Below are 15,671 nucleotides of genomic sequence, written 5' to 3'. Positions count from 1 at the left end.
AAAGCTGCTTTGGCTCCTCCAGGTCTGACAACAGCCCCAAGTCTGAGAAGACAAACTCTTGGAAGGAGTTCTGGCATCCGAGGGGAGACTGAAAGCAGTTAGAAAAAGGGGAAAGGTCATGGAAAGGTCACGCCACATAGGGTAAGGAAACCCGGCAGGTCTGGGGTGGGGCACATGGGGTCAAATCTTCCTCCCTGGGATCCTGGCAATGACCTGACTTCTCTAAGCCTTAGCTTCCTGGTTCATAAAGGTGAAAACACCCACCTCAGGGAATGCTTTAAAACTACTCCCAGTGACCCCTTCCGCCAGGCACTGCAGTGAGCACCTCTGAAGGCTCCGAACAGCCTGACGAGGGGCTACTGTTTAACGGGTCCCACATGAGGCTCTTTGGCCCCTTGAGTGTGGCTCTTCCATAAAATACCACGGCCTGGGCGAGTCTATTTTGAAGAAGTGGCCTTAGAAGAAGCTTACTCTCAAAAGACATTTCAATCGTACCGTTGATATTTGGCTCTGTTGACTAATGAGTTTGCAGACCTACTGCTCTAGGGAGTAGCAATTTGTAGATTCTCAGATGCAGGCAGCAGAGTACATCCTCCCTCCCTCCTCCCCTCATTTCTCCTGCCACCAAAACTGATGTGTGTGAGGAGGAAAGGGTGAGAAGGGAAAGCTCTTGTCCCAGGGACCTTTCCAGAATGCCAGATCCCCGAGGACAGGCGCAGTGAACCTGCTGCCAGCGTTTAGCATCGATTTAGTTTTTAGAGCTGAGAACACCTAACGCATCCCCAGCTCACTCTGCAAGGAAGCCTGCTCTTAGCCGCGGGGAAAAGGGAGCGGACCTAGAGCTATAGAATGCCGCACCTGCTGGCCTCTAGTTTCCGACTCAGCCCTTTAGAAGAGTGGAACACAAGTTGTCCAAGACGTATGACGGCGGTAGCACCAGAAACTCCCTTTAATCGCATTTCATGGGCAACGCTAATACACTGTAAAGCATGAAATTTTTATTTCATGTCAATTTCCCTGGGATTTCACATGCAGATTAATTTGTTCGTCCTCATAAACATAGACTGTCCCAGTTTCCTGCTTTAATAGCCACCCTTCCTTACTGTTACAGAAATCCTCCAGCTCATAAAAAAACAAAACAAAAAAAAAAACCACTTAAAATAATAGTGAGATCTGCTATTCCCCGACACTTGCCGTGTTTTGAATTGCTGAGCATGCTATTGAATTCCAGGATACTGGGAGGGTCTAAGTGGCGCAGGGCAGGGAAGTGAGCGGCACAGGAAGTTGACTGGGCGCCGTGATGGACAGCTGGTGGCCCCCAGTCCCCACCTCCTTGTGTGATTTCCTCCCAGTGAGTGTAAGCTGAACCTGGCCACTTGCTTCCAAGGAACAGAATGCAGCTGAAGTGATGGGATATCACTTTTGTGACTAGGGTACAAGAGACCGTGACTTCCATCTTTTTTGCTTTGGTGAAGCAAGCTGCCATGCTGGGGAGCCCCACATAGCAAGGACCTGGGTGTGGCCTCTGGCCAACGGCCTGTGGGGAACTGAATCCTGCCAACAACCCCGTGAGGGTGCTTGGAAGAGGGTCAGCCATGCCCTGTGAGGCCTGCAGCCCTGGCCAACACCTTGGTTGTGCCTGTGAGAGACCCGGAAGGAAGGACCTACCTGAGCCATTCCCGAATTCCTGACCCACAGAAACCTCTCATCAGTGTAAGCCATTAAGTTTTGGGGTAATTCGTTATGCAGCAATAGACAATACAGGCACTCTTAGTGACAAAACAAAACAAAACAAAAAACAAGTCTACCAGGTTTCTCACGCCCCAAAGGTACATTCTCTTGGGTACCTGGTAGAAGAGCTGTGCAACTGCATCATGACTGCTCCACTCGGGCTCCCAGCGTCCCCAAGGCCCCTTCATTGATTCCTGGTGGCCTCCAAGGTAATGCTAGGGCCTGTCCATCAACCATTCCTCACCCCAGACCGATGTTCCACATTCCCATCATGTCTTCTAGCTGGCTTTCTCCCCTCCCCATCGATCTTGGACACTGCAGCTAGCATGATCTTTTCAAACTGCAAGTGTTTATCACCTTTCAACGCTGTCCAAATTTCTGGGTTATTACATTTTTTTGTTATTGATTTGAGAAACATCGCTTTGTTGTTCCACTCATTTATGCATTTAGTGCCCTGACCAGGGATCAAACCTGCGACCTTGGCGCACCGGGATAATGCTCTCCCCAACTGAGCTACCGGCTAGGGCTGTCCAAACTTCTCACAAAATAAAGCTGAAACTCCTAATCACAGGGACCGGGCACCACTTCTGACTCCTCTCTTCATATCCTCCATGTGCCAGCCAGGTTGTGTCTGGCCTGCTTTCTCCCTCTGGGCTGATGAAGGCGCCGCCTCCCTCCCATGTGTCTGAAATGCCTCGTCTGTCCCCCAAGGCTGGGCTATTTTCTCCTCTTCTGATCCTGGCTGGGAAGTCATTTCCCCTGCGAAGCAGTGCTTGACCTCCCAAGGCTTTTCCAATGGGCTCCCCGAAGGCCTGTACCCACCTCATCACTGAAAGTTATTGTTGAGTCTTGTCAATGTGCTTTTCTCTCTCCTCTGCTGACTGTTAGCTGCGATGGAGGCAAGGACTTATTTGCAGCGGTAACCTCCGTTAGTACCTACAGAGCGACTAAGCACTGCAGATACATAATAAATGTCTACAGAATGAGGGGGGAGGAAGCAGCTGAGGCCTCCACGGAGACAAAGCCACAGTGGAGAATGTATCTTGCTAAGTTATGGGTGACGCCAGCTCCACTGAGCTGCAGAGCTGTGAGCCGAGTGAGGCGCCAAGGTCGGAGTAAAGAGACAAAATAAGTCATGAAAACTGTAGTTGGGGTATGAAGCCACAGTGGCGAGAACAGGAAGCCTGGGCTAAGGCTGTCCTGGCAGACATCTGGGCGTCACATGGAGCCTCTGAAGAACTCTGACTCATTGTCTATTGCACTGGAAGTACTCAGCCGTGTTTGAAAGGCCAGGATGTGCCCTAGCTGGTTTGGCTCAGTAGATAAGAGCACTGGTCTGCAGACCGAAGGGTTGTAGGTTCGATTCCACTCAAGGGCATATACCTCGGTTGTAAGTTCCTCCCCACCCCAGGTCCTGGTTGGGTCAGTGCAGGATAAAAAAAATAATAATAAAAAGTAAAAAGCCAGGATGTTCCTGTCATATACCAAAGTCCTCAGGATGATAAAGGAGGCTTCCTTGAGTAAGACAAGAGAGACTGAATCCTGTCTGATAGGCTCATCCCTCTCTTCTCCCGGACCCGCTCCGTCCAATCTGGGAGCACTTGAGATGAGTTGAAATGGAGATACATTATAAGTGTGAAATACACACAAGACTTCAAAGACTTTGTATACAAAATGAATGTAAAATATCTCAGAAACCTTTTTCCCCCTCCATTGCTTATATGTTGAAATGATACTATTTAGGTACATTGGGTTAAAAATATATTATGAAAATTAATTTCACTGATTTCTTTTTCTTTTCACAGTGTGACTGCTAGAAAAAAATTTAGATTACATCAATTTCTATTGGGTGCTGTTGCCCTAGGTCATCCCTGAATCTTAGCTTGTATATACCCTGTTTCCCAGAAAATAAGACAGTGTCTTATATTAATTTTTTCTCCCAAAGTTGCGCTAGGTCTTATTTTCAGAGGATGTCTTATTTTCGGGGAAACACGGTAATACAATTTAAAATCTCAACATTAATTGAAATTTTAGTTGTCAGATATTGGTTCCCAGATGTTGGGTTCATTCATATAAGTAAAATAAAACTTAAAAATTAGCTCAGCTGGTGTGGCTCAGTGGTTGAGCATCAACCTATGATCCAGGAGGTCACGGTTCAATTCCTGGTCAGGGCACATGCCTGGGTTTTGGCTCAATTTCCAGTGTGGAGCATGCAGGAGGCAGCCAATTAATGATTCTCATCATGGATGTTTCTCTCTCTTTCCCTCTCCCTCCCTCTCTGAAATCAATTAAAAAATATATTTTTTAAATTATAGAGACCATTGCTTGCAACACTTCATTCTGCAGGAAAGAATCTATAACAAAAGCATAATTTGCTTATTAGATTAGATGGCCAAATAGCAGAAGACCTTCCAGACCAAGCCGGGGCTGCGAGGGCCAAGCTCCTTGCGTGAATTTTGTGCATCTTGCCTCTAGTATATTATAAACCCCATTACCTACTATCATTATTTCATAAAAGAAAGGGTATTTAAATACCAGAAAAGGCTGCAGTCTCAGGATAATTTAAAAACCCTCTAAATTGTAAAATTTAACTTTAAGAAAACCTTTGTCATCGTCTTTCCCTTACTCCCAACTCCCAACTCCCTGGGTCACATCAGTGCGAACTCACCAAATGGCATCCAGGGTTTTTTCCACTCCTGATGAGCCTGTGTGGCCACCCTCTGCAGACAGCATGGATGCTGAGCCCAGGAGACCCGCCATCTCCACCCTTGGTTCTGGCAGCTCCAACTCTGTCCTCCATGCTAACGAGCTGGTATGGTCTTCCCCTCTCTGTTCCCGTATCTTTTCAGGCTCTTCTGCTGCCCACGTTGCCATGAGCAATCCGGGCTCTCTCCTGACTTGCAGAACGCAGACACCTGTGGCTGCACCGAGACCTCCTAGAAATGACTGTTGCTCCATCCAGTCTGCACCAAGGGCCCCTTGGTTTTTCCAGACAACTAACTGACTTTGGCCTCTTATGCAGACCAGCCCCTTTGAGGTGAGCGGGACACTGGCGTGTGGTGGGAAGATGAGCTGCCCTCAGGAGGCTGCAAAGAGGCTTCTCTGGGACCCAGGTTAGGTGCAACCAAGCACCACCCAGAAAGCAGCTGCACGCACACATGTGCATGTGGGTAGGCGTGGGCACACACAGGGCAGAGTGTGCTCAAAAGGCAAATGCTGAGTCTAGCTGGGCCCCAAGTGTGGAGGAAGGCCAACTTCATTTATTTGTGAAATGTTTCCTAAAAAAGATTTCTCAGTGTCTGAGACGGGGGCTCCTTCTAGTCTTATTTTAGCCCTGCTGGAATCACATTCCTCAGTAGCAATGAGAGATAACATTTACTGAACTCCGGCTGTGTCTCTGGCGTTCTTCAGGGGCTGTAAATCTGCACAGCCATTCTCTGCGGTAGGTGCGGCGACGCCTCCTCTCTCGTGGAGCAGACGGTGAGGTCACGGTCGGTGGGCAGAGAGCCTCGGTGTAAAGCCAGACGGCCTGGCTCCCAGCCCTGTGCTCTCGCACGTTCCACTAGAAGGACCCCGTCGGTCATCCGGCTCCCCGGCTCGCAGAGCCTTAGTTCATACTGACCTTGCTCTCCGTCTTTGGTCTGGAAGGCCTCATGCTAGGAAGCTCTGGAAAGATGGAAATCCCAAATCTGGGATATTCATCACCTGCGAAAGAACGATGTATCCCCTTGACAGTCTCGGAGCTAGCTCCTGGTATTTTCCAGACCTTCCCGCTGAAGCATTAGAGCAGAGTCATTCCCTCTATGTCAGTGGGTGAAAGTCCTCAAGCAGAAGAAGCTGAGATAAGTCACCTTGCAGTCTAGTGACTGCAGGGATGTCACAGATGGAGCACACTGAGCTCGGGAATGGCCTGGTCGGGGCAAGTGTCCACGTCTCCTTCTCCAGGACATCATAACAGAGAATTCTTAGTTGAGCAAATGCGGTTTTAAATTTCCCCTGATTAGATTTCCCCTCTGGGAGGTCAGGGGTAAAGGGCAAAGGCTTCCCTCACCTTCCTGCCCCTCTGGTCAGTCAATCCGTCCCTGAGTCAGATTTATTCCAAATTTTGCCACCACCACTTCCTTTCAGTCTCTCTTCCTCGGCCTGCCGGACAGTACCAGCCTCCTGACTGTTTTCCCACTTGCAGGCTCTCCCCTCCATCCCATTCCTCCCCGTTTTCCACAGTAAGCTTCATACTGCACTTCTTCATACAACTCTATCGTCAGTAATCACCTGAAGGTAAACCATGCCCACATCTCAAGACCTCCACCATCAGGTTTACCCCGAGCCCTGCCCCACAGTCCCCTCCGTCTGAGCCTTCTGGCCCTGCAAACCCAGGCCACAACCTCCACACGCCTACCTCCTGTCCTGCCAGCTTCCTTCCCAAGGCTGTCTCCATTCTAACTGTTGTGCACTGTCCGGCCCAAGTTCGGCTGTTCCCACTGCACTTCTCATGGGCTGCCTGGGGCCACCCCCCTTTCCCCATTGCTGTACTGTCTTCCCTGTGGCCAGGGGCCCCTTTTCAACTTGAAGTTCCTCTGGGCAAGTTACTCGGCTGACTGGAGTCAATTTCCTCATCTCTAAAACGAGGATCACAGCAAAGTTATTGGGGGGCTTAGTTGGGAGAACATATATAAGGTGCCTAACACATGTCAGGGGGATAGTTTGCTCCATAAAGTTGGCTGATTATGACCTTAGATTTATGCACTAACGGAGAATTCTTAATTGAGTGACTATGGTTTTAAATTTCCTGTGATTAGATTTCCCCCTCTGTTCTGAAAATTCATTTCCATGCCTGCGCTCCCAAACCCTGATGTTTCAGAAGGTAGTTTGAGTCCACATTTACTCAGCAGATACTGGTGAGGAGTCTGGGTGCAGGCACTGTGGGAGGCTCTGGACAAGTTACTCGGTTGACTGGAAACAATTTCCTCATCTCTAAAACCAGGACCACAGCAAAGTTATCGGGGGGCTTAACTGGGAGAACTGCCCCTAGTCGCTCAAGGCCTCCAAGGGGAGAGGAAAGCAAATGGATGCTTGCAACTTGGGCTGTAGATGCTGTTGAGAGGGAAGCATGTGAGTGATGAGTAGGTACAGAATTTAGCCTGAGCAGACAAGAGGTCTTCCAGGAGAGGGGATCCCGCCAGCTGGATTCCTGAAAGGCACAAGGATCTGCACTGAGAGAGCAACAAAGATCTGGAGGCGTGAACCTTCGGGGACAGTAGGCAGCTGCAAACCCCGGGCCTGGCTGGGGTGGACATGCCTTCAGAGGAGGGGTGAGCTGATGGCACTGAAGGTTTTGGATGAGGAGTGGTGTGTCTGCCCTGGGAAAGCTCTGGTGGAGGAGGTGGAGATGGAGGAGGTGAAGGAGGTGTATGAGGTGGAAGAGGTGTAGAGGATGAACTGGTGAGGGGCCAGAGACAAGTAGGAGGGCAGCTGGGGGCTGTTAAAATTACCCAGGTGAGAGGGGACAGCAAATGAGCATGGCGGCAAGGTCAGGGGTCAAGAGCTATCTAGGAGGTAGACTCAACAAAATGAGGTAAGAGGCGATTAGGACTCCAATGATTTGGGCTGAGGTCAAAGGATGAACGGCAGGGCTTGCTCTGAGATGAGGCAGGGGAGAGCAACATGGGTGCTTGCTGTCTCTAGAGGTGGTCCAGGCAGGCTCAGAGAGGCTCGAGGAAGGAATAAATCATGTATCTGTCTGATGAATCAAGGAGAGACAGGGAGGAGTGGGGAGGCAGGAGAATGGAACAATGCCTTACTCTGGCTACTTCAAGGTCATTGTGAGGGTCAGGCCAGCGCAGAGGATGAGAACTATCTGGATACAATAACCTCCAATCAAATATACAAGTTTCCTCTTGTAACATCAGAAACACCAATGATAACCACCAGGGGCGTTTGCTAGTCCAGCTGGGACCCGGGCTGCTCTGTGGCTCCCCGGGTCCCTCAGCAGAGCCTTCTCCCACCACATCACACAGCCTCAGTGAGCTCTGCAGCCGCCCTCAGGCGCCCGCTGATCGCATGGCTCCATCCCACTGTCTGTCACCGCAGCCAGCCACCTGCCACAGCCTCTCCCACCCACAGCTGCCATCTCCTCTCTGCTCTTTTCAGCTCCCATCAAACACATTTTTCACTTCCTGCGCCCTCCTCACTCCTCTCCTTCCCCCCTCCCGTCACTCCCTCTGCTGGCCTTGGCTTCTTTCCCCAGCATCTGAAAAGTACCAATGGCACCAGGCCTGGCATCGCAGTTGCCTCATCACTTACTTTGCCTTCCAGTTTTCAAAGTTAAGTGTGACATTCAGGCACAAGTGAAGCGTTGGTGCAGGGGGCTGAGGCTGAGGCGGAAGCTCTGTGCCCTCCTTGTTCCCTCCACCCTGCCCTGCCTTGTTCTTGGAGCACAGCCCAACTCGGAGCCCAACTCGGAGATGGGGGACAGGGTGCTCAACCAGGACCACCCCAAACTCATGCACGTCACCCCCTCTCCTCCGGAGCTGTCACTCTTCCACCTGCCTCTCACCCTGAGTTTACCCACAGCTGCGGAGCGGAGAAGACGTGGCAGGGCCCGTGTGCTAACGCTGATCCCAATACAACACCGACTGCTCATCGCCACAGCGAACAGTCACCCAGTGTCACTCGAAAACAAAGACTGTGTCAGCCTTCGACACGGACTGTGGATGTGCCCCCTCACAGCAGCCCGGGTACCATGATTATTCCCCTGAGGAAACTGAGGCTCAGAGAGTTTGAGTGGAGCACGCAAAGACCAGATAGTAACTGGAAGAGGTGCTCTACCTCCCAGCTCACACAGCTAGGTCTCCTGCTAGCTAGTTACCTTGCCTGGGCCTCAGTTTCCTCCCTGGTGAAACAGTGATGACCCCTCATCCCAAGGGCTTCGGAGGACACTGTGAGCCAGAGATGTGAGGGCATTTTGTAAGGCTCACCGAATTACAAGGTGTGATTCTTCTTACTCCGAGGACTCCAGCTCCGTTTCTCTCCAGTCTTGGAGGCCGTGTGGTGTGTCGCACCAAGCCAGGGGCTCTCTGGAGCCCTGGTGGAAGTGGTAGCCGAGCATGGCAGTGCCCTGGGTTGGAAAGTCCGCCTGTGCCAACTCCTTATTCCAAGTGAAAGCTGCGGGCAGGTCACCAGTGTGCCGGCAGGCTGCCCTCCACGTGATGTGCCAACTCCAGGAGCAAACAGCTCTGCTGTTCTGTGCTTAACAGATCCTGGGCCTTCAGATAAGCGGAGACCGTGTCACACCAGCTTACATTTGTATCTTAAGCTGCCGGGGAGTCTGCTGACCTCTGCCGAGTGGCAGGCACCAAGGAGCAGGGGAGGCAATGACAAAGGGCAGCTCTAATGGTCTGGCAGGTCCTCTGTCCCGTGGGGGCAGGGAGGTGTGTGAAGGAAAATATCAGTCCAGGGCGTGGGGGAGGGGAGCTGCACTGAGCTGGGGGAGTCACGCGGCTAGAAATAGCCTCCAATCGGATTCAGTTCCTAAGTCCGGTCCCACAGTCCTTCTGGGCAGAAGTGTTTTCAACCAGCCGAGAGCTGGAAATGACCTCTTCTGACAGGAGGAAAGGGGCAGCAAGTTGTTGAAGGATCTGGGGATATCCCAGACAGAACGCAGGTCTTTCCAGGTTCAGCCTAGGACCCTCCCCCTACCGCCACCCCCCTCCCACTCTTTTTATCAGGCTGCTGAGATGCAGGACAAAACAATCAGAAGAGAAACAGACTAAAAGGCTTGGTTCCTAAGAGCCCACTGGGAAAACCCCAAGTGAGCATTAACAGGAGACTAGATACATACATGTAATATATTCACCCAAAGGAGTACTGTGCACAACCATGCCTTCCCCTCCCCGGGCACGCCAGCCACCCAGCAGTCCCACAGCGCTGAAGACAACTTCCCAGAATGCAGAGCGCAAACCCAGCCTCCTCCCTCGCCTTCCCCTGTCATCACCGGCCCTGAGCGCCTGGGCGAGGGCTTATTTTCGAGGCTGGCTTAAGGGAAGTGTCTTCTCCGGAGTGACCCACAGGGGAGAGGGTTCTGGTGGCCCCTGGAGGGCACTAGGGCAGTTCCCAGTCACCTGACTGGGGCATTTGCTCACTTGGGAAATGTAAGCTCCTGATAAATTCTTCGATCCATGAGACACAGCCCCAGGAAGAATTCCTGCTCACCAGTTCTGATATCATCACGATGATGAGTCAATGACAGTATGAACATCAAAGCATTCCAATGTCCACGGAATTAACTCTAAGCTCCTTACCCTGAATTCAAGACTTTGCCATAACATGACCCCAAGTTTCCCCTATATCATCCCACAGTCTAAAGCATTTCTCTCACACATCTCGAGCTCCTGGGGAGTGGGAGCAATTCCTAGCATAGAGTGTGCCGTATGGTTAGTGCTCAATAAATGTGTTGAGCGAATGAATGAGCACATCAATAGGAAGAGGAATGAATGAATGAGGTTTGTACAGGTGACGTCTCATCAGGTTTTCTTGACTGGTCCCCTTTCAAAGGCTGAGCTGCCTCTCGGGAAAATTTGTCTGAAACTCACAGAGCAGGCAGTGGTGGGAGGGGCAGTAAGTAAGGACCTGGGGGATTGGGAATGAAAGGAATCCTGGCCCAGAGGTACCTACGATCTCAGCCTCTGATCTTCCTTTTCTCTCTCTTTCTTTTTTTTAAAATATATTATTAATTTCAGAGAGGGAGAGGCAGAGAGAGAAACATCAATGATGAAAGAGAATTACTGATTGGCTGTCCCCTGCACACCCCCTACTGGGGACTGAGCCCACAACCCAGGCATGTGCCCTTGACCGGAATGGAACCTGGGACCCTGCAGTCCGCAGGCCAACGCTCTGTCCACTGAGCCAAACCAGCTAGGGCCTCTGTGGTCTTTCTTGCCCCCACCCTGGTGAGGACCCATTCCAAGCCCCTGATGGCGCTCAAACAGCTGCCCGGGCAGCAGACACAGTTCTCCAGGATGCTCAGAAACTCTTCCCGCTCCCCCTTCCAAAGCTCCCCGAAAGGCTGAGATGCTCTGGGGTGAAGTGCACTCAGCGCCGCTGCCAACAGGCTCACAAACTCCTGTGTTGAGAAACGGTGCATGGGAGGGGCCAGGATGCAGCAGACGCAGCAGACGGGGAGCTCGGAGCCCGTTTGCAAAAGCTAAGCATCTATGATGGCCCCCCCCTACCTCCCCTCCCCACCACCTTGATGTGGCATCACCAACGCTGTGCTGAGCTGGTGGAACAGCCTTGAGTCTGAGGGAATACGAACATTTTTTATCCTTAGCTGCTCCAGCCATAAAGATTTTTATCCTATTACGGCTAAGTGACGAGTACAAGGAAAGAAATGATGATGATCTCTGGCAGCCACTCCAACCGAGTAAATACAAGGAGGGAGAAATGGGAGCCCAGGCTGGGCCACCGCTCTTTCATTGCCCAGGATGAAAAGGAGCAAAGGAAAAATGTCCTCCCAGGGAGATGTACTGAAGTGTGGAATTTTCCCTCCAGGCAAGCAATAGGCATCCTGCTGCCTGAACCGTTTAGCACGGCACTGGGCTGGGCGAAGGCCGGGAGAATGTGCTGAGGGGAACAAGCACAGCAGCAGCCGGGCCAGGAGGAGGTGACCCCATGGGGCTTCCCAGCCCCAACTCCTTCCAGCCACGGTCCTGAGCTCAGTCCACCCTGCTGCCTGCTCCCCTGCAATCAAAGCAACCCAGTAATAAGTATTGCTGGGCAACAGCAAAGATATACATTTGCTTCATCAAAATACTTTCTCCCTCCTAGAGAGGTGTGCCTCCATGGAAGGGCCTCTGGACAGCCAGATGTCTTATGTGTTACTTGGATGACGGCAGATCCAGTTGCTGTCACAGGGATGGGGGGTAGGGGCAGGACATCAAGAGTGTTTGTAGGGTCAGTCCATGATTTACAGACAGCGGGACTCACCCCTTACATTAGATGCTGCCTCTTCCTTACATTGTAAGTTATTTATGGCCTTACCACCACCCCTCTCCCGGACATAGGTGGCCACGACTTATTCTTCCTTGTGGCCCCACAGGACCCAGGCAGTGTCCTGGAAGTGAAAGCTTTTATCGGTGTTAACGGAATTGTGGGCCTTAGGGGGGAAATGTAGGGTTAGGAAGCCCTGAGGCAGGCTGAGAGAGCAGTGTGTGTTTATGAAGGTGAACTGATCTACAATTGCGTGGTGACTTACAGAATGAGGAGGCTTCGAATCCAACTACAGATGAGAAGACACAGCAGCCAGGAGGGGAGCAGGGAAGTGCGGAAGGCCATTGCTGGTTACCTCATCCCCACTCCTCTCACAGGCCCTGAACTGGGGAGAAGGGGATACCCAGCCACACCAAACTGTGTCTGAAGGCCGATGACACCAGGTTGCAATTTTAGGTGAAAATGTCAAACATTATAGAAGGGGTGCGGTGGGTGAGGGGAGGTCGTTAACCCCAAAGGGGGGAATGAACAGGGGATCCGATGGAAACGATGCAGACTTTCCAAACCACCCTGGGTACGGGCTCACTCACTTCACCCCATGTACCCCTTAAGCCAAGGGTTCCATGGGGCAAAGGCCCAAGGGGAAAATGGCAACTCCGCCCTGCTCCATACAAGGAACGTAAGCAAGCCCTCAGCCTCTCTGGGGCTCCACTCTGAGGCTTTCCAATGCACTAGGCCTTCGGATCAGCGCAGCGGCCCACTGGGGGAAAACCTGCCCCGCACATCCCTCCTTCTCCCTGTCCTCACCCCACCTGCTGCATCTTGGCTACCCAGGCAGTTCACCCAGCGCCTGCCCTCTCCGCAGCGCTGCTCTAATGCTCCGCTAATAGTTCTCAGTTTCAGGCGCTGTCCGAACTCGTCCTATAAATCAGAATCCAATTACTGTGGTAAGAAAATTGGAAGTAAGTGTATAATAATAAGCTCAGACCCCTCCCACAGGCTGTGTCTTCACTCCTCTGTTTTCAGTAATGAGAACTTATTTTCCAGGGGAAAAGCCTTTTTCCTTTAACGGATTCTGTTCTCCAGAATCAGGGGTCTTCAAACTACGGCCCGCGGGCCACATGTGGCCCGCAGAGGAGTCTGATCCGGCCCGCCAGGTTTTTTGGGCAGTGAGCGCAGCCGAGGTGTTACAGTAGGAATTAGTAGTTCATATAGTCCGGCCCTCCAGCTCTCTGAGGGACCGTGATCTGGCCCCCACTTTAAAAAGTTTGAGGACCCCTGCTCCAGATCCCTCATCGGAATACCCTGAGGACGGAAGGGTACAAGGAAGAGGCGTCTTTTAGCTCCTCTCTCCTCTTTGCACATATGGCAGATGGGAGGGGGAAGTAAATTATCTTTTCATTCTTTCTGGTACTCTCCCAGTCATTATTGGCTCAACAACATTTACTGAATTCCTATCACACAACAGGCATTGAGGATATTATCAAAGATCACTCCCCCTAGAGGGCAATTGGTGTCATAACTAGTAGAACCTTAGAGACAAGGCATCACGGGAATAGAAAAGTGGGCCAGTGGGAGGAAAGCCTGTATTGAGGGGGTTGGGTCCCACAAAGGAGCCTGGGGTCCAGTGTGGACCAGTGGCCATCTGTCCAGGAGTGGCCCCACAGCAGGAGCTTCTTGGTGAAGGTGATGGCAGCTGCCTGGAGGATGGCTACGTAGAGATTCTGTGGTTGAAGGAACTGGGAGAAGGGGGAGAAGGAAGGGACCAGAGAAGCCAAAGCTCTGCACACGGCCTGAGACAGAAGTCCTGTCACCTGGATAGAGGGAGAGGGCTGCAGCCTGTGGGGAGGTTGGTGGCCTTATTCCAGGGCCTTTTCTTTCTACTCAAACCCCGAGTCTTCCAGCTAGACCAGGCCACCCGTAGACTTCATCTGATCCACAGAGAGTAAGCCATTGCCCTGTGGTTTCCAAACTTGAGCGGGCATCAGAATAATACCGTATTTTCCGGCGTATAAGACGACCCCCTAACTTTACAGTTAAAACATAGGTTTAGGCCTATATTCGCTGTATAAGACTACCCCCCACTTCAAGGCAATACCAGTTCTTTTTTTTAATAGACTGCCTCTCTAACTCAGCCAATCCAAACAGGCTTTTTATGCATGCAAATTATATATGTTCTGTACCCGAAGCTACACTGTGTTCTAGTAAAAAGCCTGCTCAGATTGGCCAGAGTCAGAGAGGCGGACTATTAAAAAAAGAACTGGTGTTGCCTTGGAATTGGGGGGTAGTCTTATACAGCGAATATAGGCCTAAACCTATGTTTTAACTGTAAATTTAGGGGGTCGTCTTATACGCCAGAAAATATGGTAACCTCTCATGCCTGTTAAGTCCCAGGCTGCTAGTCTACACCCCCAGAGTTTCTGATTCCATAGTTCTGGGAACTAGCTGCATTTCTAACTAGTTCCCAAATGATGCCAGTTGCTGTTGGGCTACTAGTTTGTGGAACCAACTTTGAGAACTGTTCTGAGTCCTTGCTAGTCACAGTGTGCCCCAAGGACTGGTGGCATCAGCATTGCCAGGAAGCTTGTTAGAAGTGCAGACCCCAGGCCCTACGCCAGATCTGCCGAATCAGAGAGAAACAACCTCCTCACATGATTTGTTAGTTTGCCTTTGTAAGTGTGAGAAAGCCTACCTGGAGCAGTGGTTCTTAACCTGACTCATTAGAATCACCCGGGGAGCTTAGGCAAGAGACATTAGCTGGTCCGAGTCTGGGCATCAGCGTTTTTAAAAAGCTGCCATGTGGTTCCTCTACGGATGCCTGGATTGAATACTGCTGAGGTTCATGCTTATGTCCACACTCCATGTCCATACGTATGGGTTTGACTCCACTGCTCCCATTTCTTTAGCATTGAACTCAACCTTGAAACGCTCCTCCGTCCCTCCCTGCCCATCACCACTCCTGACAACTTAGTGATCTTCCTAGTGCTCCTCCCTGATACCTGGGGTGGGGGTGCATCTCTGGCCTGAGCATCTTCAGTTTTCTCAGGAGAGCCACCCCGCTTCCATTCCAGGCCCTGCGGTGTCCGCTTGCTCATATTATTACCCTGCAATAGTGACTACAATGGGCATGCTTTGACATTTACTATGGAGTAGGTAAGTACTTTCCATGTATTTTATTTGATGCTTTCAAAATTGAATTAAGTAGGTATCATTATTGTTCTTTTTTAATCCCTATTTTTCAAAAGAGGAAGTTGCAATCCAGAGAAGTCTGGCATCGGTGAATTCCCTGAGCCAAGTCCACGGCACGGCCATGGCCGGAAACAGGGTGACCTGACCCCAGAGTCTGCATCCTTCACCCCTGGGCTGAACTGCCTCCTGCTTGGTTCTGCCTTTGGGCATCAAAGCAGGGCAAAGTCAATACAGAGCGGGGAGGCTGGGATCACAGAAGGATTCAGGTCTTAGATGGTGAGCTTAATCTCATGAACACAGGTTCCCTGGGAGGCAAGGGTCAGAAATGGGAGACCCTATGGATAGGTTACCCCGAAATGGGGCCCATTTGGGGGAAGAGCACCAGGCTTTGCTGGCAGTCTCCGGAATGTCCAACCCCACAAAAATGTTATGGGCACAATCAGCCCTTTACCACTCAGCCTGGAGATGGCCTATCCAACTGATGGCCTCTCACGGTGCTAGCCTGGGGCTCTGCACATGTAGGTGCTCAATACCTCTGCCATGACTGCCGAGTCCCAGGTGCTTGCCCTTATTCCCAATCCCCTGTCCTCTCCCCTTCCTGCTCTTTCAGATTAGGATCCATTAAGTCTGAAATGCTCTGAGTAACACAAGCCCAGCTCCCACAGGGCAAGGTTAGTGTCCCGAGGATGACATATGGCTGGTACACTTTTCCTTTTTGTCTTCCAAAAAGGGTGTCTGGATTTCATCTGAAACCTCTCTCCTCC

The 15,671-nt window shown here is 51.2% G+C and overlaps 1 protein-coding gene across 1 annotated transcript in view; it reads right to left on the bottom strand.

Moving 5' to 3' along the window:
• The window catches only part of GALNT14 (polypeptide N-acetylgalactosaminyltransferase 14), a 169,630-nt gene that overhangs the window by 45,441 nt on the left and 108,518 nt on the right, over positions 1 to 15,671 (bottom strand). The gene's annotated exons all lie outside the window — the stretch shown is intronic.

The sequence above is a fragment of the Pipistrellus hanaki genome, assembly GCF_964339955.1.
Source record: "Pipistrellus hanaki genome assembly, chromosome: 12".
NCBI classification, from domain to species: Eukaryota; Metazoa; Chordata; class Mammalia; order Chiroptera; family Vespertilionidae; genus Pipistrellus; species Pipistrellus hanaki.
Note: the sequence above shows the minus strand (reverse complement) of the source record. Positions and strands in the feature narration are given on the sequence as shown.